General features: G+C 38.6%; 1 protein-coding gene across 23 annotated transcripts in view; it reads left to right on the top strand.

The window, feature by feature from the left end:
- Positions 1-21,663, top strand: part of CALCRL (calcitonin receptor like receptor) — a 65,675-nt gene that overhangs the window by 6,785 nt on the left and 37,227 nt on the right. For 3 of the 23 annotated variants that reach the window (XM_023930680.2, XM_086898354.1, XM_086898367.1), the window contains 3 exons: positions 7,769-7,937; positions 9,524-9,712; positions 11,125-11,226. The exons of 17 other annotated variants lie outside the window; for them this stretch is intronic. The gene's annotated coding sequence lies outside the window, so the exon portion shown is untranslated. The remainder of the gene's footprint in view (positions 1-7,768; positions 7,938-9,523; positions 9,713-11,124; positions 11,227-21,663) is intronic. 3 more of the 23 variants (XM_086898355.1, XM_086898360.1, XM_086898359.1) reach the window with 1 other exon arrangement.

The raw sequence follows: 21,663 nt of genomic DNA, 5'->3' as shown, positions 1-21,663 counted from the left end.
GTCCCCCATTACAGTGGCAAAATCTTGCCAATTAATTTTCATAAATTTTGTTATCCCCAAACTGACAATTCTGGTAGAGTTTTAGAGTTTCATTAAAGTAGAGCAGAGAATGTACTGAGAACATTTTTGGTATACTCAACTCATGTGTTTTAGGATTTAACAGTATTTTTTCCATATTAATTTTTTCAGTCATCAATATAAAATGTTGTGCCCTATAATCCTTCCTAGGTAGAAATTTTAAAATTTACTTTTCAGAAATGAGTAAGACCTTTAGTCATTATGCTTCCTTCTTCTGTGGTTGCATGTATCTGTTTATTTAGTACCCTAAATGGAGGGAAAGTATTATACTACACAGCCTTTTATTACTAAAATGGCATGTTTGTGAAATTATTATCCTGAAATATTCCGTATAATGGCAATATCTGCCCTTTAGTTTCATTTAGTGAAATCCAGCAGGTGTCACTCTGGGGATTAAATAAGAAATATTACACAAACAGAGAGAAGCTTTTTTAGGAGAATTTAGAAGTATTTATTCTAACACATTTTTACAGAATAATTTTTTGACCAGGCATGCCTCCTTACATCAAAAATCTGTTTTTCTAGTTATATTATTTAATGGGTATATTTATTTTTCTGTGTGTCCCCTTGAACACTGTCACTGGTATGGGATTGTACAGTCAGAACTTGAACTCACAGGTGACGTGACTGAAATGTAAAGAGTTGTGACTGAGTTTAATGTAGCCTTGATGGTATTAAAAAATGTTTTTATCATCATCTTTGGGGACCAAAATTGTTCTTTTTGTTGGTGGACATCCTCTTGCACAAGTAATGTGTTTTGTGATGAAGTCAAGGAGGTGCTTCTTCAAGTGACTTACATATTCAAATAGTCTACATACTGTTTTACTTACCTCCAGCTGATACGTGAGGTGGCTAATCATCCAAACTTTCACAGTAAAAAAGTTTGGAGAAGAAACTTTGCCATGTGTCATGGAGTTTCAAGTAAAAGTCAATGATGAATTGTTTTGGTGTGGGGAAAAAAATGTGTCAAGTTTAGTGTTTCTTTAGGGAATGATGTACTGATGTTGTATTGTGGTGAATTTCTACATGAGTGTGGAGTTCCATATTCTCAGTTTCATATTGTGTGGAACAGGAATGTGATTGTTAAAAATTCGTGGGTTTCTAGAGGGGATTGTTGTTTATTTCCCAGACTGGGTTAATGCCACCTTAAACAGAAATAACTCAGCAGGCTGCCTTGGAAAGCAATCCACAAATATAAGTCTGTCTTTAAATGAAAGAAGATTTATTTTTTTTTATAAATGCATGCATACACTCATGTGTTTTTATAAATGCATATATGTATTTACAGATATGTATTTTATATGTTTATTTTAAAAATAATCTCATTCTAGAACTTGTAACCTCAGCCTACTTTAAACAATCCAGTTTCCTTTCTCTCACTTCTTTCTCCTGTTTAAGCCCCCATCCTGTTCCGTTTTTGATTCTATTCAACTTCCTTTCCTGTGATGACTCTGAGTGAGTCACTTTGCCAGGCATTAAGAATGTGGCTTGACAGTATTTCCAAAAGCTTATCCTATACTGGCTCATGCAGATGAAATTAACCTCTGCCTTATCCTTCCTCTCAAAGAAATGTCAGTCTTCACACGTCCAGTTTCTTGGAAGGGGAAGGTGGGGGTGGGAAGCCTTTCCATAAATGACCCTGGTGAACTTCAGAGCCATCTTCCTTCCACAGCGTGCGTACCGTAACGAAGCATCGCCAGCGCGAACCTCTTTAACATCGATTTAGCGTGAACTGGGGAAGAAGTTAGCTTCAACCAGTTCAGGAAAGCCAAATTAAGGCTCTTTCCTGAGTGCTATTAAAGTACTCTCTGCGTGGCTACCGCTGCGCGTTCTTCATTCTTTATTAAATGTGTTGTTTATTGCATTGAAATGCGTGGAAGGCCACCAGGATTGTGCTGGGTTTGTATGCGGCTGGCAGCAGTTGGGAAAAAAGCACATGTGTGTTTAAGTAGGCACTTAAACACTGAGCTGAGTTGCAGCCTTTCTTGTGGTCATGTTCGTGCCAGCGTAGTGTGGGGCTTGCGGGGGAGGGTTTGTTTTTTGCTTTTGTTTTCCTTTGGGTTTGGCTTTTTTCTCTCCAGTTTTAGCAGAAGTGGGTAAAGAGGGAATTTAAAAAAATGTTTCTAATTTGTTAATTGTGTATGTGCATAAGGAAATGAAAGCCTTTCTGCTGCAAACAAACAGGGAAATACATAGTCCTTGAAAAGAAGAACTTTAGAAACCTTTATGCAAATAAGAGTAAGAATTCTCATGAAGTTAAACTTTGCTGTTGCTGTCTTCTCCTTGTTCTACAGAACTGGGGAATCTCACCTGCATCGTTTTCCCCTATGGGAGGTGTGAAAGATTATATCAGATGTAATTTTCTGTGCGTTACGTCCTAAGTGCAATTAATGTTGCTGCAGATTACACACCAGTGAAAACAGATATTTGTTTCATATCTATTTGCTATTACAGAGTGGGTTTTCTCTAAAAAAGGAGTTAGGGTTATAATTGGAAGCTCAAGCGATTCAGTCTGGAGTACAGTTGTATTACTTTGAAATTATTTTTAGTTTCTCATTCTGGAAATTCTTAATTTCTTGCTAAAGGTGGTGATCTCGGTCCATCTTCAACTCTTTGAAGTGTCACTATTGGGTTGATTATGGAAGTCACAGCACAATCCTGTAATAGCCTTTTGTTCCCACAGCCCTGTGCGTGCTGGATGTGCTATATCAGCATTTTGAGAGTACCTAGGAAAATCACTCAGATGTTTTTAACCTTTCATCATCCACTGGGGCAGCTGCTGAGCCCAGGTTTTCCTTTTTTCTCCCTCAATTATTTCAGAAGAGCTTGCACAAGCAGAGCTCTTTCTCCGCAGAAGATCCCTCTTCTGAAAATTGTGCATGCAATCCAAGGGAAGAATTCAGACAATGTAGTTTAACTGGACACTTTTTATTTAGGGCTGCAGGGATAAAATAGTCTGCTGACATGCTAAGCTTTTCCTAGAGTCACATTACAAACCAGTGAAGGACATGGCAGTAATTCAGGGTTTGTTGGAAGGCTGGCAAAATTCTTGTGCTGTCTTTGTGGGGGCACTGGGGCACCAGAGCATGGCAGTGGCTGCTGCCATCTCCAGGGTACAAGCACCAAACGAGCCCTGGTTCAAAGCAGCTTTTAGGGACATTTCTAAGTCTGCATAGGTAAGGGAAGAGAAGTTTCTGTGGAAATTTATGCTGTCCAATGAAGACAGACTGTCATGACAGAGTTATCGGTGATAACTCAGCTTCCTCAGGGAATGCACGTGTGCCAAACCAAAGTGTTCAAAAATAGCACTACACATACAGGAATGTGGAAAATTTTAAGCCAGAGGTTTGTTTTGTTTAATTTTATTTTTACTATTTCTTTATCCCTCGTGTTTCATAGAATTCTGAGCTTTTATATTTTTAAACATTTACAGATTTTAAGCAGGGTATTGTCTAACTCCTCCTTCCAGGAGTACTAATTAACAATGAAACCATGAAGCCTGGTAGCAAGGAAGACAAAATGATGGAAGGAATAAGAAATGCACAAAGGGAAAAAAAACCAGTCTAAACCTGAAGATGTTGTTCCCATAGGAAAGTGAACTGAAAAAATCAGTAAACAGAATGATGTTGCCTTTAGCATGACTCTTACTTCAGAGACAAAGCTTAATCAGGTGTCCTGTGGTCAGTCAGACCTCAATAAACAGAAAGATTCCTTTAATTGGTGAGAAACCACTACTTACAGTTATGTCTGTGACATGAATTCACAGTATGGTTATGAAATCAGTTGTCTATTCAGTATTTTAATTAGACAGCAAAACCAGACACTGGGTATATCAGTGTGTGGTCTAGTTAAGGTGTCAGTAATTGCAGTGCTAAGTTAGCTCATCTTTCCTCATACAGAGAGCAGGTGAAATACTCAGCTGTCACACATGGAAGGTCTTTATTACCACCTTTCCTCTTCATCTGTGGAACAGAAGGATACCTCCTATTTCTTCTACCATTTACTGAGTAAATGACTTTGTGATCTCTCAGAATTTAAGCCTATGATTTTTCCATTATTCATTCCTGTTTTTCCTGTAATTTGCCCTTTACAGGTAAAAGGATCCTGTTCTCTTCTCAGTTTACAAATCATTAAGGCACTTACGGATAAGTATTTTTATTCCCCTCATTCAAGCTCTGCAGAGCCGTGGGGGCGTTGTGCAGATCTCCACATCCACTGAGCAGCCCAGGAGTGCCAGGGCCACCTCCTCACCTCCGCGATGGGGCAGGATTTGTGCACGTGCAGTCCCATGTTGCGTTGGTTCCTCTGCTGCCATGCATCCGCTATTAAAAAAAATTGCTGAATGACAGTAATAGCGAGGAACAATAGGCTATTACCGGATGTTCAGACAGGGTCATTACAGTATATTTTCTTGTGCAATCTTGTTATGAACAAGATTCATATTTACCAGCTTGTTTTATTTGTCAGCACCCTATTATTAATTGGTGTTGCAAGGCTATGAACTGCTCGTTTTCTAGCAAAGGTCAATTTGATGAAATGAAGTTTTTTTCTAATAGCTCTATGGAAAGCTTCTTTTCAATATTTATAGTAAATTTATGGATTTTGTAAGTATTGGGTGTTTATTTATCATCATTGGTAATGACAAAAAAAAAGGATTTTTTTTCAACATCAAACTGCAAATTAGCCTTAATGTACTTAGCAAAATCACAGAATTTTGTGATGAGGCTGTTGTATTGGAAAATTTAGGTAGATCATTTTAAAAAAAAAGTATGTTGCTTTTGGATTTTGAAAAGAAAGTGGTTTATTTGCAGCAGCGCATTTTGACATATAGGGGATTTTGCATGGTTTCCAACACTTAGAACCCAAATCCTTTGATTTAAAAGGCAAAGATGAAAAATAGCACCTAGTTGAAGCAACTGTGGGCTGTTTCTTTGTGCAGTGAAATTAACTCTCCCTGAAAGACACCTAGTAATGGGCATAGCTGCAAACATTTGAGAAGGATTCCAGCTAACATGAAATAAGGAGTTCAAGCAAGAGAGGATTCAGTCAAATTTGGGATCCAGGAATTAGCAGAACAGACTAGAAACCAGTCCACAGGGATTTGAGATGCTGATGAAAACTGCATTTGTTTTTGGCATTGTATGAAAATGTTACAATTTTTTATCAAGACGCGTCATTTTCTTAGATGTGAAAATGGTTGTCTTTGTTTTCTTGGAATAAACACAGCCCAATTTGGAATCCTGGGCTCTATTTGTGTAAGAGAGTCTAAGGAATGGAAAATAAAGGGTACTGTAGGTCAGGACTGAGGTTAGCAGGACTGCAAGGGGAAGTGTGGCAGCTGAGGATCCCTCATCGTGTCTGTGGCTGCCCCGTTTGCACGCGAGCGTGGGCAGGGCAGGGGAGCTGGCCATGGCAGGGATGTTCGTGTGAGTCTCACAGAGTAAGGGATGTGTCCATGGACACGAGGTGACATTGGGTGAGATTGGAATTAGTGCTGCTCCTGGAAAGCTTTTCTAAGGTGCATAGATAGCTCTTGTCCAGTTTGACAAATGGCTTATGGGAGACCAAACTCAGCTCTCTTGACTCCTTTTGGCTTTTGAGTCTTCAATCCTACAAAATCCTTGAAGTTACAAGGAGCACATTTACAAAGTCCACATACTTAGTGAGACTGTATGGATGATGCTCAGAGCACGAAGCCAGGTCAAAGGTTTATAAATCCAGATACAACTTAAAAGCAATTAAAAACAAGGTGGGGGGGAAAGCTAGGGATGAGCAGGAAATATTGAAGAGTAAGCCTGTGATGCTGAAAATGTCTTGTACACTGGTCAACAGCACTCCTACTTTTGAAGTGAGACACAGAGGGTGCTCGGTAGTTATTTACCACATCTAATGTTACTTGTATCTAATAAAAAAAATAAATTAATGTATTACTTAGTATAGGAAGGGCTGTGTGCACTGCTTAATGTAAAAATAAAGCAACTAATTAATGCAAATCAACAGTACTTCTGTCTCAGTTAACTGCTGAACAGTAATTAAAGTGTTCCTCCTAAAAGATCACATGATCTTATGTGGATGAATGCTGGCATGTTTTATTGAACTTAAAAAGGTTCAAGAAATATATATGGATTTCTAGAATCCATTTGTAACTTTTTTAAGCAAACATTTGCTTAAAAAACATTTTCAGAGCATTGAACATGACAAAAGTATTAAAGGTGATGATTTTTTACATCAGCTGGGTTTTCCTAGAGGGTGTCCATTTCAAAGGGCACTAGGTTTTTGGGTGACTATCATTCCAGTAAGGGGACCATAAAGCAAGTTAAAACCAGTTTATTTTGGGTTTCCAGAGGGGTGTCCCACAAGTGACTGCTGAAAATGTTTCTTTTGATGAGAGAGATTGTAAGCATACTTTGATAGAAAAATAGTCCTATAGAAAGGGAAGAATGCAGTTTGTCCCAGACAGATAGTTGTTTCCTGACTTTGGGCATTTGGTTAACAACTTCCAGTGTTTGATGATGTCATGGGTCATATGGATTCTGTGTGTTTGGGGCCCTTTGGGCTTTACAGGAAGGTCACCAAGTTATCGAGCAACTTCTCTGTTTGATGAAATTCAGCTGCCCTTCCTGCCCCACTTTGCAGAACCTGAGCTTTCAAAGACAAAGCAGTGCTGCTCCTGGCACTTTGCCAGTATATAGATCTTTTTTCCCAGCTGAAAAGGTAAATACCCCAAGAGATGGAAGTAGTTCTTTTCATTCTGCTTTGTGTCCTTCAGATCCTACTGACTCTTCATCTATCAGAACCTCTCTGTAAAAACCAAATGTGTCTTCATTCCTTTTCCTATGCTCAAAGAGTCTTAGACTTTCCAAGGTGTCTATCCGCAAATGTCTAGATAAAGAATTTGCACTTTTCTGCAGCCCTCTGGAAGAACTTATGATTCTCTCTCTATAAAACCAGAGAGTATATGTTGTAATAAAACAAAGCATAGAAGCAAACCCATGTCAGTAACACAAAAGGTGATTGAGCCAGAAACCTCCTCCAGAGGACCTTTTAACTTATTTTGTCCTGGCTACACAAGACCATGGTTTTCAGAGCACCTGTTTTTAAGTTGCATCTCTTGCAAAGAAGTGCAAGATACAAGTGTGGAAGTTGTGGTTATGTCTTTGTTTTCAGGAATGAAACTGCCTCTAGTTTTGTTGCCAGAACTAAGGAGTAACAAAAAATCCATTGTTGCGTTGGCTTTTTTTTTTCCCTCCCAAAATGCAGCAAGTGCATTGTTGTTGTTGCTGATGGAAGATCCCTTTCCACAGTCTTCCAACGACTTCAGTATTTTCCTTGTTTTGCATCAGGGAGGTAACCTTTGTAACATCCTGTTTTATTTACCAGCCATATCTGTAAACTGCAGGAATCCTTCCTGTTCAGCTCACAACACAGTGCTCAAGACAGACAGAAATCCTTGATCTTCATTAAAAAACCATTTGGTAACAAACTGAATAGCTCTGTGACTCCTGTCAGGTGTTTGTTTTAAATAGCGCCAATTAATACTTTTCTCAAAACTAGAAAAGGTTGAAGTGAGTCAAATGAAATCAGTTCTCTTGCATCTTCCCCAAAATTCACACTGTACTGTATTGTGCACTGGTCATGAATGGGAAAGGTTTTGTGACTGATCCCTCTTTAATTTTATACATCTCTGCAGTTCCTCTTCTTTTGCTGGAGTTGGAATCCAAGTACAAAACTACCATGGAAAAAGACTGCTCTTGCATTTTTTCTGGCAGACTTATAACCTGAGAGTATCTAAATTATCAGAAAGCCTGTTCTCATGAGACTCCTGTCCAGATTTCCAACAAATCTGGAACATTATCCAAGTAAGTGTAGAAACCTACACAATCACACAGTTACAGTGGAGCTTGTGGTTGAGTTTCTTTGATGTGGTGTGGGTTTTTTGAGTGTGTGGTTTTGTTGGTTTTCTGGTTGAATTTTTTTTTGGTTGCTATTCTTCCTTTGTCACTTTGTATAAAAAGACTTTTATATAATTTTAGCATGTTTCTTTGTCCCCTTCCCTTGTTATTTTTTTTTTAATTCAGACTGATCATTTTCCATTCTCATAGAAATAAGTGTCATCTTTTTTTGAACAAGAGTCTGTTACATTGTAGGATGATGAGAGTTTTGCACAATGAGCTATAGAACCAATTCATACTAATTTTCCAATTAGAATTTGATCATTAATGAAATTAGTGGGTGGATACTATTAAGTAAAATGGATTTTATTGCTTAGTTTCAGATAGATTTAGTACAGAGTTTTATGCTATTGGTATATCAAATTGTCCTTGTCCACAAATCTTTTCTAGATACACATATTTCATAGTCTGACATGGTCCACTCCTTAGTTCCAACATTGCTCAAGGTGTGCAGTACATGCAAAGCTGGTTGTGGAGAAGCTGTGCATGGAGGCAGTGAGCAGCATGAGCAAAACAGGCTGTTTGCTGGGCAAGGTGAAGCAACTGTCAGTGCTGTGCCTGTGCTCGTACTCACCAGTAATTAATTCCATCGCCTGAGCAAGAGCGCTCCAAGACCATGTTATCATTCCAGCACAGTCCTGCCAAGCAGCTGGTGCTGCTCCTTGTTTTTGTTTCTTTCTTAGGGAAGTAGGATTGAGCTCACTGGAAATGTTTCTCATCCTTCTCTGATATAAATCAGTAAACATAATCACTCAAAGAAAAACACATTTACCATGCATTACCTGTGTGGACAAATACATGTTTCCCAGTGGTGATTCCTGTTGATGGTTCTGTAATAGGTAAACTAATAAGATATGTGTGGTTTAAATTTTATTTATTTATTAACATCCATATTCTCCTTAAATAAAGTTTGATAATCTGATAAGTTTAAATAAATTAGCCTTTTAGGAGGAAAGCCTTTGTCTGTGTGATGAATGTGAGGGGGAAGAGCATTGGTCAACGTAACTTGTGGCAACAATGCTTTTCAGAATTTATCATTATTTACTTAGAGGTGTTTTGCTAGGGAAAAAAATATGCTTTTCTAGCACCTATGTACTATGTATGTTTCAGTGGCTCATGAAGGAATGTTAATAAGATTCCTGCATTGGATGAGAGACAGGAAAATGTATTCATTTCTGAGGGGGAAAATCCAGCTCTTGGTAGACTGTTAAGTGTTTTTGCTCTGAGACCTGTACTGGCATCTTCTTACCAGCCTTAATTCAGCAAACATTAGTAAGCCTAATTTCAAATTGCTCTTATTAGATAAATCATTGTCCCTCTGCACTCTGTTCATAATGTGAAGGGGCTTGGAAGAACATTAAATATACAGAAGGCTACTTGGCTTTTTCAACTATGCAGCTTCTTATTTGAGGAACTAAATTTGCTCATCAATTCCCAGTCTTTGGGCATCAGCCTCAGCACCTTCTCACCCCACCTACTATAAATTTGTACAGAGTTTTTATGTCCTGATGTGCTGATCTGCAACAATAGAAACAACATATGGAAACCACATGTCTCCAAAATAAGTCAGGTCAGAGAAGACTTGCTGGTCTCAAGTCAAAGATGATTTTATTTGCTGATGAACTTGATTTTGTTCTCCTTTTCTCCTAAATCATGAGTTGGCTCCTGACTATTGCACCTGAGTAAGTAGTTCAGCTTTTTCAAATTTTAAGTGGTTATTAGGTAACTTTATAGCATAAGGACCAGAACTTTGCAGGCTTAAATGGTTCCAAGGGGTCTGTATATGATCATACTGTGTTCATACCATGTCCTGTACACTTTTGTACCTTGCAGCTGTAGCTTGAGAATGATGTAAAACTGACAAATGTGCCAGGTTTCCAATTAACTGAAGAAAATGTGCGAGTTTGTTTCCAGATACTGGGATTGAGCTCCTTTTCCTGCTGTTACCTTCTGTCCCATCCTGATGATTTTTTTTCCCTTAGGTTTTTAAAAGTTTGTCTCCACAACAAGTTGCTCTTAAGACCAATTAATATTGTGGAAACAGATGTTTTTGATTTGTTAGCAGTGACATGTTGTTTTCAGGGATCAGAATATTTCAGGGGTCAGGATATTATATTTTTGTAATGAAATCTGTGCTTTTCATTTATTTTAGAATACTTAATGTTGTTTCACAGGTGTAATTAGATTGGAACCTTTATATTCAGGACATAGGACTTCCCATCTTGAATGAGATATAGGCCAGTGAGCTTTAGTATCCTCCTTTTGATTTCTCCATATACCCTGTGCATGGTGCTTCCTGAAATGGGGGGGAAAAAAAGTATGTGTCACCTTAAGAAACTGAATTTGTATTTTCAATGACTTATCTGCAGAAAAAAGGAATTCTCCTTAATGGTCTTAGGAGCTACTTAGTACTCTGAGACTCACATATCTTTAATCTGACTACATATTTAGGTAACAAAGATAGAATATAATATTATCCAGACTTGACTGAAAGGAGTTGAATGAAAAATCTTTAGTGTTTATGAACAAGCTATATAATAAATAAATAATATATTTATTATATAAATAATATATTTCTTATAGATATAATTATTATATAAATAAGCTATAATACTGCACTATATAAAGTAATACGGTATTTTCATATTTATTGGCCATTAATTGTGTTGACTTCCTTCTCCTCTGAGAATTAGGACAGAAAGGAAGTCATGCTTGTGTTTTGTTTGAAGTCTTGAGGAACAACAGCTCCCTTTCTTTTTTACCTTACTAAACTTGTGGCTCAAACAAAATCAGATTTTGTCAAAGTGAAAAAATTTGGTTGAAGTGACAAAATTCTCATTTGCCCACTAAGAATTTGCTAAGAGTACAACTTCACTTCTTCAGGAATGGTAAGGAACTGCACACTAAGACCATTTGAACATCTGGATTATTGAGGGTAGGATAAATATTCACCAACTACTCAAACCTTGCTTCTTCCTTCATCAGCAAGAAATTGGATTAATAACATGAGTGTCAAGCATTCTGCATTTTAATGATTTTTGATGCCCTCAATAAGTTAGTTGCATTTCAGTGACTGTGTTTTGCCTCTTGATAGGGTAAGGGCCAATGAAGTATGGAAAAGGAAAGAATAAATGAAATATGATCACAGTTTCTGTAATGAAGAAGCCTCTCAGGGAAGACCCAGGATCACACCCAGGTTTGTTCTGTGCAGGGAGGGATGACGAGCCACGAGGCTCTTAAGGGCAGTAACCCTGCAGAAATGCCATGGAGCAGCTGGTTCCCAGCATGCCATCAATCTGTGAGAAGTAGCGCAGGGAGAATGAGAAATGTGTGAAGACTCACTTTGTAGTCGTCTCAACAAGTCTGTCTTGGCAGTTGAATTAAAAGACCCTAATTCAGATTAACTTCCAGGTGTACCAAAAAATGACAGAACTTAGAGATTTTCACAGTTTTAATCAGTTTGTAGCTTAACTGTTGCGTGGGACATTAATTTGTCTTAAGAGTGCAAAGATTTGTCTTTAGAAATTTTAGAGTTTTATAGTTTAGATAGTTCTGCTTTCTTACTTTTATGAACTTAAGTACAAATATGAAGTAATCTGCAGTAACACAAAAGTTACTGAAGCATTTAATCCCTTGCACATAAATGCAGTTAATTCTGAAATCCGCAGCTCAGATACTGGCTTTCTGCAGTAACTCCTCAGCTGTCCCTCTGGGGTGTAGATCCAGCTAGGACAAGGAATGCTAACAAGCCTTAGGATGTAGCAGCAAGTACGTCATAACCACTTTTGCCAAGAAACTCATGCAGTCCCACAGTGATCATCTCCACCTATGTCACAGTCCTGCAGGAGAGAGGATGTTGCTGAGAGAAATTAGTTTGAGCTATTTCATGGTAGAAAACAGTGGGAGATGTATAGGTTTTCAATGAGAGTTTAATATAAACTGGGTGGGGGTTTTGTCTTGTTTTGTTTGAATTTTGGTTTGGATTTTTTATTTTTTTTTTTTTTAATTTTTTTTTTTTTTTTGCCTTGAAGCCTGGAACTGATTGTCATAAAGAAAATTTCAAGTTACACTGGTCAGAGGTCAACTACAAATGAAAGTGAAGTTAGAAATGGACTTTCCACAGCCTAAATTGTGAAAATTGTTTTTCCCAATAAGTATATTGGTGTTACACAGTGTACCTTTCAAAGAACACTACCTGAATATATTGAGAAATAAAAAGTAATTAAAAGCCATAGTTTGATTTTTATAGAGTAGGAACCTATTGCTTGAAGTGTAGTATCTTTGATAAATAGAACATTTTTAATAGCTAAAGTGGAGTTACAAGTAGACTCCATGAGCACACATGAGTGTGCAGTAATGAGTGATGTTCCTAACACAATCACACAGTCCTGGCTGTTGGAAGCTGCATTGTTAGGCTGCTGGCTGGGACTCAGGATATCCCTTTCTGCTTTCACAAAAATCTCTTGGGCCTTTAATTTCCAGCTGAACAGTCACCAAAGGTCCATGAAGAGACCTTGAGCAAAACTTAGACCTCACTGAGCAATGCGGATGCACTTTATTTATTTATTCATTTTTAGTGCATGTTCTGTTTTGGCTTTTCAGCTCTTACAGATGTGGCGAAAATACTCAAAAGAACTTACTAATTGTACAAGGGACTATCTAGATTCACAGCCTGGTCTTATTTCAATGCAGAATAGCATTTCTCCATGAATATATGAATCTCTTTGTCAAACATTGTCTCTAGGAAGATGCATTCATTTTTTTTGAGCTCTTTTGGGAAGCAGAGAAGGTGCTTGTGTACTGCTTTTGTAAGATTGTACCTTCAGAACTGCCATTTTTAGGGCTGTCTGGCAAAGTTCAGTGTCAATTACAGCCTCAGAAACAAGAGTCTAAGCTCAACACAGAATGATATTTAAGTAAAAATGATCTTTGATGGGAAAGAATACCACCCTTTCCTCCACCTCCTCTCTGTACTTCAAGATCACTTGACTCTTTTGGTCCCTTAAACTCTGGGAGGAGCCGTTTCCTGCAAAAAGGGCTGTGTAAACAGCCCTAAAAATTAGAGGCTGCCCACAGTGTTCATCTGTCCTGGTGACTGGGACACTGCAGTCACTGGAAAACTGCTCAAGTGGTGTTTGCCAGGCTCTGGATGCTGACAACCCTGCTGAGGCAAGCTTTTAGCTCTGTGCTAATTTTCATTGTGTTCTCCTAGCTCTTGTTGGGGTTTCTCTAAAAATTGTACTTAGGAAAGTGCCCTTTATTTGCAGTCCTTGGAGATGGCCCAGTGTGTGTGACCCCCTTTTCTCAGGACCTTTGTTTCTGAGTTGATTCTGCTCTGAGCATGTTATGACTCAGCAACTTCAGTGAAACTGACCAGAATGCAAACATGCTATGTGTTTTTTTTATTGTTCATCAAATTTTAATTCTGAATTTTTTTATTTTTTTTTTTGTGTGTGGGTTTGGTTTGGAGGGGCTCTTTTTGTTGTTCTTTTTCTAATTATTATAATTCCTGTTCCTTCAGCTCGGCTGTTTATATAGGGAAGGCGCTTAAAGGGGAGGTATTCAGTGTCTGGGGTGGGATGGGATGAGCCAGCACTCAGGCACCTGCTGCTTCCTGGGAAGCCCATTAGGCCTGGCTCAGTCCATTGGGATACAGCAGATCCGTCGGGGCCAGGCTTGGTAGGTGTCTCTTACACCCTCTGGGCATCTCAGAGAGCACTGGGAGCTCTGTGAGAGGCAGGGAGTTCAGCCTTTGGTCTTGATCTATCTCCTGACCCACACGGGTGAGAGCAGCACTGCCAAGATGTGTGCAGTTAGAGTTGAGTGCAACTTTGCTGTAATTGGAGACTGTACTAGAGACTGATTACCCCTCTACCAGTCTGGAGAAAGCAAAATGAGAGGCAGAAGTGTATTTCTAACGGGTTTGTGCTTCCTGCAATAGCTGTGTGTGTTGTTCACCTTTTGCAACTGTGAAAGGTCAATTAAAAATAAAAAAGAATGATCCTGATTAGCTGGGCAGGTCCATTTCCACTGCACCAGCATGTGTTGTGGGTGTCCCTGGGGTATTTTTTGGAGAGCAAAATAGTTGATGGTGCTGGTACTAAAAAAGCTCAAGTTAGCTTCTGAAGTTAACACCCATTCAGTTCCTTTGTTTTGTTCGGAGTGCAGAGATTTAAGAATTCCTTTGCGTACTTTGACCACTGTGAATAAATTTCCCCAACTAAACAGAGTTGTTCAAAATCACTTTTTATTTGAGTGTGCCAAAATCTAAATGAAGCTTTGACTCCTACATCTGCAGATTTTTAAATTGATCCTCAGTATTGATAATTACCAGGTACTGGATTTTGACTGTGCTGTTGTGTTAAATGGATTTCTAGATTCTTATTTTAGTAAGTTGTAATTATTAAATTACTTTTTAAAAAAATAATTATTAAGTGTATTCTATTTTACGTTGTAGTATTTTTCACATTTTTGTCCAGGAATACATTCTGTGACAAGTAATTTTCTCATGGTTCATGTCCTTCCTTAGACATTCTTGTCCTCTGTCAGGATGGCTTGCTTAAGAGTTGAGATTGCTTTGTGATTATGTGTAAAGGAGATTTCCAGTTCCTCTTAGGTCTTCATGGGAGTAATGAAAGAATCAGGAAAACCAAAGGTAACTGCTTAGCAAATTACCAGAATCAGACATTTCTGTCACCTTTATCAATGCCTGTCTATTGCAGGGGGCTGTTGCTTAGTGGGGTGTGACACTTGAGTTTCATTACATCAAGTAGGAAAACTCCAGGTTCCAGCTGGGAATTGCAGGTAGAACATGATGTGAAGCTATATCAGTTTGGTTATGGGGGCAGAGCTAAGAAAAGTGGAAAGTGACATCCACAATACTGCTAAATGCAATTCAGTCTGTGGGATGAGTGCTTGAAATGGGTAGCAGAGATTAGAAGGGGATAGAGCTGGATGTAGGAGGTCACCTTAGGTAATGGTTTCTTCTCAGCATGGGAAGAAGTCTCCCTCATGTTTCTTAGGAGCAAGGGGATTGTTCAGGTAGATTGTCTCACTTGAATAACACTTAACTCTGGAAAATTCCTTGTGGAAGATTCCTTGTGGGAGATGTTCCTTTAAACTCAGGTGTCCCTAGTGAGAGGCATTAATAGCCAAACCACAGATTTGATTTTTGTCCTGAGACCATCTCAGAGGCAGGTAAGTACAACTCCAGGTGAAAAACTAGTGTAGATAGTAAATGACAATTTATTAGCAGAAATAGTGGTTTATATTTTCCTGACTTTTCATTTCTCTGGGTCTTCTCTTAACCCGAGGAATTTTACTCTCTATTTGCAGTCATTCTGATGACAATCCCAACAGAAGTGAATGATAAATCCATTGCTAATTGCTGAATGGATATTTAAACCTCAGTTGGAATACAATGTGCAAAGTGGTGGTGGGCAGATCACTCAAATTCCTTTTTTTTTTTTCTCTCCAGCTTGTTAAGGGTTTTATTACTTATGGCCTTCAAAAACTGTCAGTTTTTGTAGGCTTCTCAAAAACTGTAAATCCAAGTGGACTGATCCTGAACACGTCACTTTCTCACTGGTATTCACTCCTACAGAGAAGGAAAATTATATCTGTATTAGAAGCTGAAATTTATTTATATCCCACAGACTGTCTGTCAGACATGAAGCTGGTTAAAATACCTCCCACAATAGATGTCTGTAAGAGCCACACATGGCTTAAGAATTCTTTCACAAAGCCCTTTCTGAATATATCAACTGACTCTCAACTGATTTAGGATCAGGTTTTTTTTAATTCTCTTGTCTTCCCTTTATATTCTTTTTTGGTGCTTCTCTGTGACCTTACAGGAAAAATGGCATTGAAGGGCTATTTTTTACGATTTTCTTGCTAGAACTGAAACCATTTTCTTCACAGGGTATTGATTCTACATTTGGTAGCATTATATATTTTCAGTAGCTGACTTGGCTCCCACATTTGGATTAGAATGAATTCCCCATCGGTTTGGTAGTCTGATTTCCAACAGATGCTTTAGAGTCATGTTTCATGTAATGTTTGACCCTCAGAGATCACCAGCCAAGTGGGGTTCAGAGTTCAGATCTCTGGGTGATGGCCACTTGATGTTCCTGAAAAACACTCATGAAAAGTCTCTTTCTCTTCTCCAAAGCTTTGTAAAGTGGTGTAATGAAGCAGCCTGAGGATCAGTAATGCCTTCAAAGATAGAAGTTGTCTTGTGGCAATGACATGAGAGTGGATTTACTTATTCTGGTGGTTACAAATGATGCTTTCTGATTTCAACATCTTACTGAATTAATATTTGGGAAATGATGTGTTTTAGAGTAGAAAACCCAAATACACATAAATTTGTCTTTATGTCATTAAAGTTGTCTTCTTGATCAGGGTCTGTGTCTAATCCATTCCATGCTTGGCTTAGACAAAGCTAGAAGTACTTTGCTTCCTGGTCTATAAAACATTTATGTGATATCTGGAATAACTAATGCCATCTGCAAAATGCCACTAGTTTTGGAATGATGTACAGGAACGATGTTTAGCTCTGCACAGTCAGTAAAGGCTTGAGCTATCACAAGGGAACACCAACAGTAAAAATGATTTTGTGATTTCTGTATGCTGCATTCATCGACTGGTATTCAAATAGACTTTTGTAGTACTTGTTTTCTATTGTTCTCTTGAGAAAGGGAAATGTATTTTCTGCTTGAGGAGGAAATCAACCAGGCTTTATTCCTGCAGATTTTTATTTCTCTTGGAATCCTGGAGGACTTGTGGCAGTGAGAAGTTACCTCATGAGATGTTACCTGTTCTTTGTGTGGTGTAGGCCTGTATCAATTGCCAGACATTTTTGCTTCCATAAAATCACTGACAGGATCAGTAAGACACATACCTGTTAGGGAATTCACCTGCCAGCAAAACTTGCATCCAGTTAGAATTTAGTATAGAAATCCTGTGTCTGCTATCTTAATATAGCTCCTTTGGAAAAACACAGCCACTTGTTCTTAGAGCTTCTGAAGAGAATACAGTTCTCCAGCATATGTGCTGATTAATTCAGAATATCTCATTCATTACCTGCTTCTTTCAGCAAATATCCTGCTCTATCAACAGCAGGAGGAAGCCAATGCAGGAGAAATCTGGATTTCACCAAAGGAAGCTTGGCATAAGCTACCACGATAGAAATTAATGCAGGAGATTTTTTATTTGTGTCTGAATGGTTCCCTTGCATGGAGTCACTTGGGTGATGTTGTTTCCGTTGGCTCCAGCAACGTCAAGGCCATTGATGATGAAAGTTCTGTACTGTTTTTCCCCGTCGCTTGGAAAATTGTCTCTCCCTCCTCCCTCCCTTCCCTCCTCAACCAAATCACTGCCAAGCAAGCAGCTGTGAACAAAATTTCTCAGCAAGATGGATTTGAATTTTCACATGCTCTATGGAACAGGATATACAAATACTGTTTTGAGAGGGTCACAACTGAGGGGTGCAAGTCCAGAATCTCTGAAGGTGCATGAAATGGATGAGTCTTTTGAGGTGTCTTGCTAAGTTAGAGTATAGGAAAAAAAAATTAAAAATGCATGCCAAGTGCATTTCTTAGTGAGTTTTGGTACCTCAGTCTGAGAAAAGTAATGCCTGCAAGTTTGATGTCCAAGCTGTGTATCAAAGCCAAACTAACGCCTGTGAGTTCTGCACTGGTGTCTGAGACACTGACTGAACAATGGCAGGATCTGCTCTATACAAATACAAATTCACATTATTCTTTTTTAACTTAATTTGGGTAGACATCCTTATAAAAGCTTCCCATCAAAATCCATGCGTTTTGTTTCTGCCAAAGACTTTTCTCTGGAGTGTGAAATCAGTCTGAGACTTCTGTGAGGTTTATTTTTCTTCAAGGCAAATAAATGCAGGATGTGAGTATGCAGAAAATATGGGCACCTATATTAAAGCCATATAATATTTTCCATGCTTGCAGTGGAAATTTTCATTTGCTTGCAGTTTTGACAAGCTTTAAACTTGAGATTTTCCATTACATTTCCTGCCTCTGTATTATTGTTAATATTACATCTGGAGGGAGAAAATGTGCTTAAATATATAAATTATGTGCAAATGAAATTTGTATGCAATTCATGACAAGAATAGCTGTGCTTGATACACATTCCTCTGCTGTAACTATAGTGCTTGTAGTGTTTTATTACATTTGAGATGTAATATTTCATCTTCATGAAGTATCTTGTCCGAGTGAGACTCCAGTTTATCAAGGCAGAGATTTTTGTGTCCAATTTATGTAATATTTTTAATGTTCATAGTATTTTATTTTGGTTTTCATTCAGGTAAGAGAGGGTGGAATACTGCAAAAGGATATGGAAAAGTCTGTTTGTAATTAAAGGAACACTAATTGGACTTTAGGGACTGTGTGTAAGATACACTGGTCTTTCCCACGGCCACACCCTGAGCATATGATCTTCAACTGAATTCATGGAAACATTCACACTGCTTCCTACAGATTGCAGCTGGCACTGTCTGTAAACTCTCTGCCTGACAGTGAGCAGAGGGGTTTATGTGATAATGTGCAATGCTGGGTTTCATTCTGCAGCTCCGTGGGGCAGACGGAATGTGCTGTGAGGAGAGCGACACACACAACACTGGCGTGCAGAAATGCCGGGATGCGGCACCACGGTCGGCAGCGGGGATGGCAATGAGGGCTGTGCTGACCCTCAGATACACGTGTGGCTCTCAGAATGTGTGCCAGCCAAATTGGCAGCTCCCCCACCCACTGCTCTTGCTATTTCAAACTTCTCATGCCTTTCACAGCAGCAGAAGTTCTGCAAGCGGAGTTTTTTCAGTGGAACAGAATCTTTTCTCCTTTAACAGCATGAAAATGTAACGGGGTGTCAACTGAAGTAGAAGGCCAGCTAGACTTGTGCCTGTCCGGTTTTCAGCATTGTTACTCTCTGGTATTTCAAAATATAAATTAAGACTTCAAGGTGCAATTGCTGGACAAATTTGAAAATTAGAAAAGGCTTAGCTGCTTACGTTATGTAGAATTTCAGGTGGAAGTAATTTTGCCTAAGTGGTACTTCAGAAAAGATAAGAGAAATGTATTATTTCAATTGGTGCTAAAGATTTCTATTTAGATACTCTTACTCAGACTAAGACTGAATTCGGGTAAAAAAGAAATTGCTCTTTTAAAAGTACACATAGACCATGATACTTCATAAAGATCAACACTCAAATATGTTCTAGGTGGTTGAAAATGGCATTGCCTGTCCAAACAGTCATAAGTGCCTTTTGGGGGATTGTATGTAACAAAACAAGCTGAGACTCTCAGGTCTATACTGGTGCCAGTTATTTTTTGCCCTCTGTGTCTGGATCAGAATGAGGAATTCATTGGGCAAATACTGAGAGGGATTACTGCAGCCATTGGGCAGCCATTCGCCTCTGTTCAAAGGGTCTCATTTTGTTAATTAACTGGTTAGTCAATTGCTTTGATCCTGTAATTGTCTTTTAAACTGACAGCATCTCTAGCAAACTGTTTCTTTCGCCTGGATGTTTCGGCCAGTGTGGGAGTTTTGCTTATGTTGATATTTCTGTGGGTGTGGCAGGGTGTGGATGAAGCTGAAGGTAATTCCCATTTAGAAGATTTAGAAACAACCATACTTTTTATATTAATACTTTCCTCAGTTTGGGAAAACTAATGTTAACTCAGAACGACAGAAAAGAGTGTTAAGGCAAAATACCATTGGCTTTAGCAATATCTTGGTATATATCTTCTGAAGGAAATGGGCAGAGGATGGGAAAACTTCTATCACTGCCAACCTTATGGCTGCCTTAAGATGATTTCTGCAGCTAGTCTGTGAGGAGAGAGATATATTCCTGTATATGTGATAAAAAGGAAGGCTCTGGTTATAAATGTTAAGAGAAAAGCTTTGATGTTGTTTTCTTAGTGTGCCCTTTGAGTATCTGCATCCATGGTTTTCTTCCATTAGAGGTCATTCCCAAACCTTTGCCCTCCTCCCCCATTCTGAGCACAGGCCCTATGTTCTTGTGGTGCATATACCAATATGCAGGTATAGATTTGAAAAAGGTATAGAAGGTCATTTCCTTCCATCCACACTGTGGAGATTAACTACTTCTGGCTTAACTTTCTTGAGTCTCACAGACTCCTTTAGAGCCAGCATGCCCTGTGTGAGCCCAGCTTAAACCATTTGCTGTTAAAGTGCCATTTTACTAGTGCAGCAGATGTGAAAATATAGGAAAGATGGGGAATATCTGTAGCTAATTAAAGCAAGGGAGACAAGCTGCAGGCCACTAGAACTCAAAAGGTTGGTTTTGGCTGCTGCTTGTTGGCTTTTCTACAGGATGGATTAGTAGTTTTGATAATTTAGCACAGTATAACATGTATTGTCTAATATTCAAAGGGTGAAATATTCCAGAGCTTGCACTTTTGACTTCTGGCACGTGAGATTTTAAATTTAAGAGGAAATGTTCTGAGCTGTAGTGACTTAGGTTGACCTGGTAAAGGCTTTGAAGTAGCTGGTTTATTTTGTTTTAAATAAGTATACCAAGCTGAATTTTTCTGAAGCTGCCTTAAATTTACCTGAACATTGTTGGACTAGCAAACGCATCAGAAATGTCTCATGAGAGAAAATGTTAATATTTGGCATGAGCTTTCCATCTGAAATTTCATCCTTAGCTAGACTATAATTATTGCCAGAGAAAGCTGCCTTGGGGATATTTTAGTTCTCTGTACTGCCTTTTGGGGTTTTGTTTGGTTGTTGTTGTTTGGGGTGCTTTTTAAGTAAAATAAAGAAGTGCCACGCAAAATCAGAATTCTATAATGCTTCTGATATTTCCATGAAGAGTTTATCTCTACTTTGTTCATCAGTTCTGGTCAAGTGATTGACCAAAGGTGACCCCAAAGTTGGGACAACTGTTCTGATGCAGTGGCTGCACCAGCACTTTGTTTGTCCTGGCAATAGTTCCCTTTCCTGGCCACCTGCTCCCTCTCCATCCTGCTCTGAGCTGCTGCTATGCCACAGTTCACCTGAAAATTAACAATTTCATTAAAAAATCGTATTTTGAAACTTTTTCACTTTATTTATAACTGAATGAGAATATATTTGTGCATAAATATTCACACTTCTAAATAGGAATCTAAAAGAAGCTAGTGTAAAACCCGTAAGTTTCATAGGATATGCTCAGCTGCCAAACTGGGCAGGGGCCAATGAGAAAAAGCCTGAGTGGTTAACTCTGCAAAAAACAAAAGTCCTGGTACATTTTGCTTAACCCATTTTCCCATTGCCTTGTTCTGACCTTGAGAAAAGTCTTTGAACTGTGGAAATACTTGTTCTTGTAAAATTAGCGTGTGTCAATGAAGAAATAACAAAAAACTTTTAAAACTCAGCCAATTGAGAAAATTATTTCATGTTGTAAACATTTTCAAAAAAAACCCTTTGGATCTCTTCTGGGTCATTACTTGGTAAACAGCATCAAATGGAGACATTCAAATAAAAAAACACTGATTGAAAGGGGCAGATAGAGCAACAGTACAGTCTGCAGCTTTCAAACAGCAGTGGCTGGGAAAAAATCCCACTTCAATATCTCAACAAGGGACGTTACACAAGTCCT

The sequence above is a fragment of the Cyanistes caeruleus genome, chromosome 7 (assembly GCF_971803275.1).
Source record: "Cyanistes caeruleus chromosome 7, bCyaCae1.hap1.1, whole genome shotgun sequence".
Lineage (NCBI taxonomy): Eukaryota > Metazoa > Chordata > Aves > Passeriformes > Paridae > Cyanistes > Cyanistes caeruleus.
The sequence above is the reverse complement of the archived record's forward strand: the minus strand, read 5'-3'. Positions and strand labels throughout refer to the sequence as shown.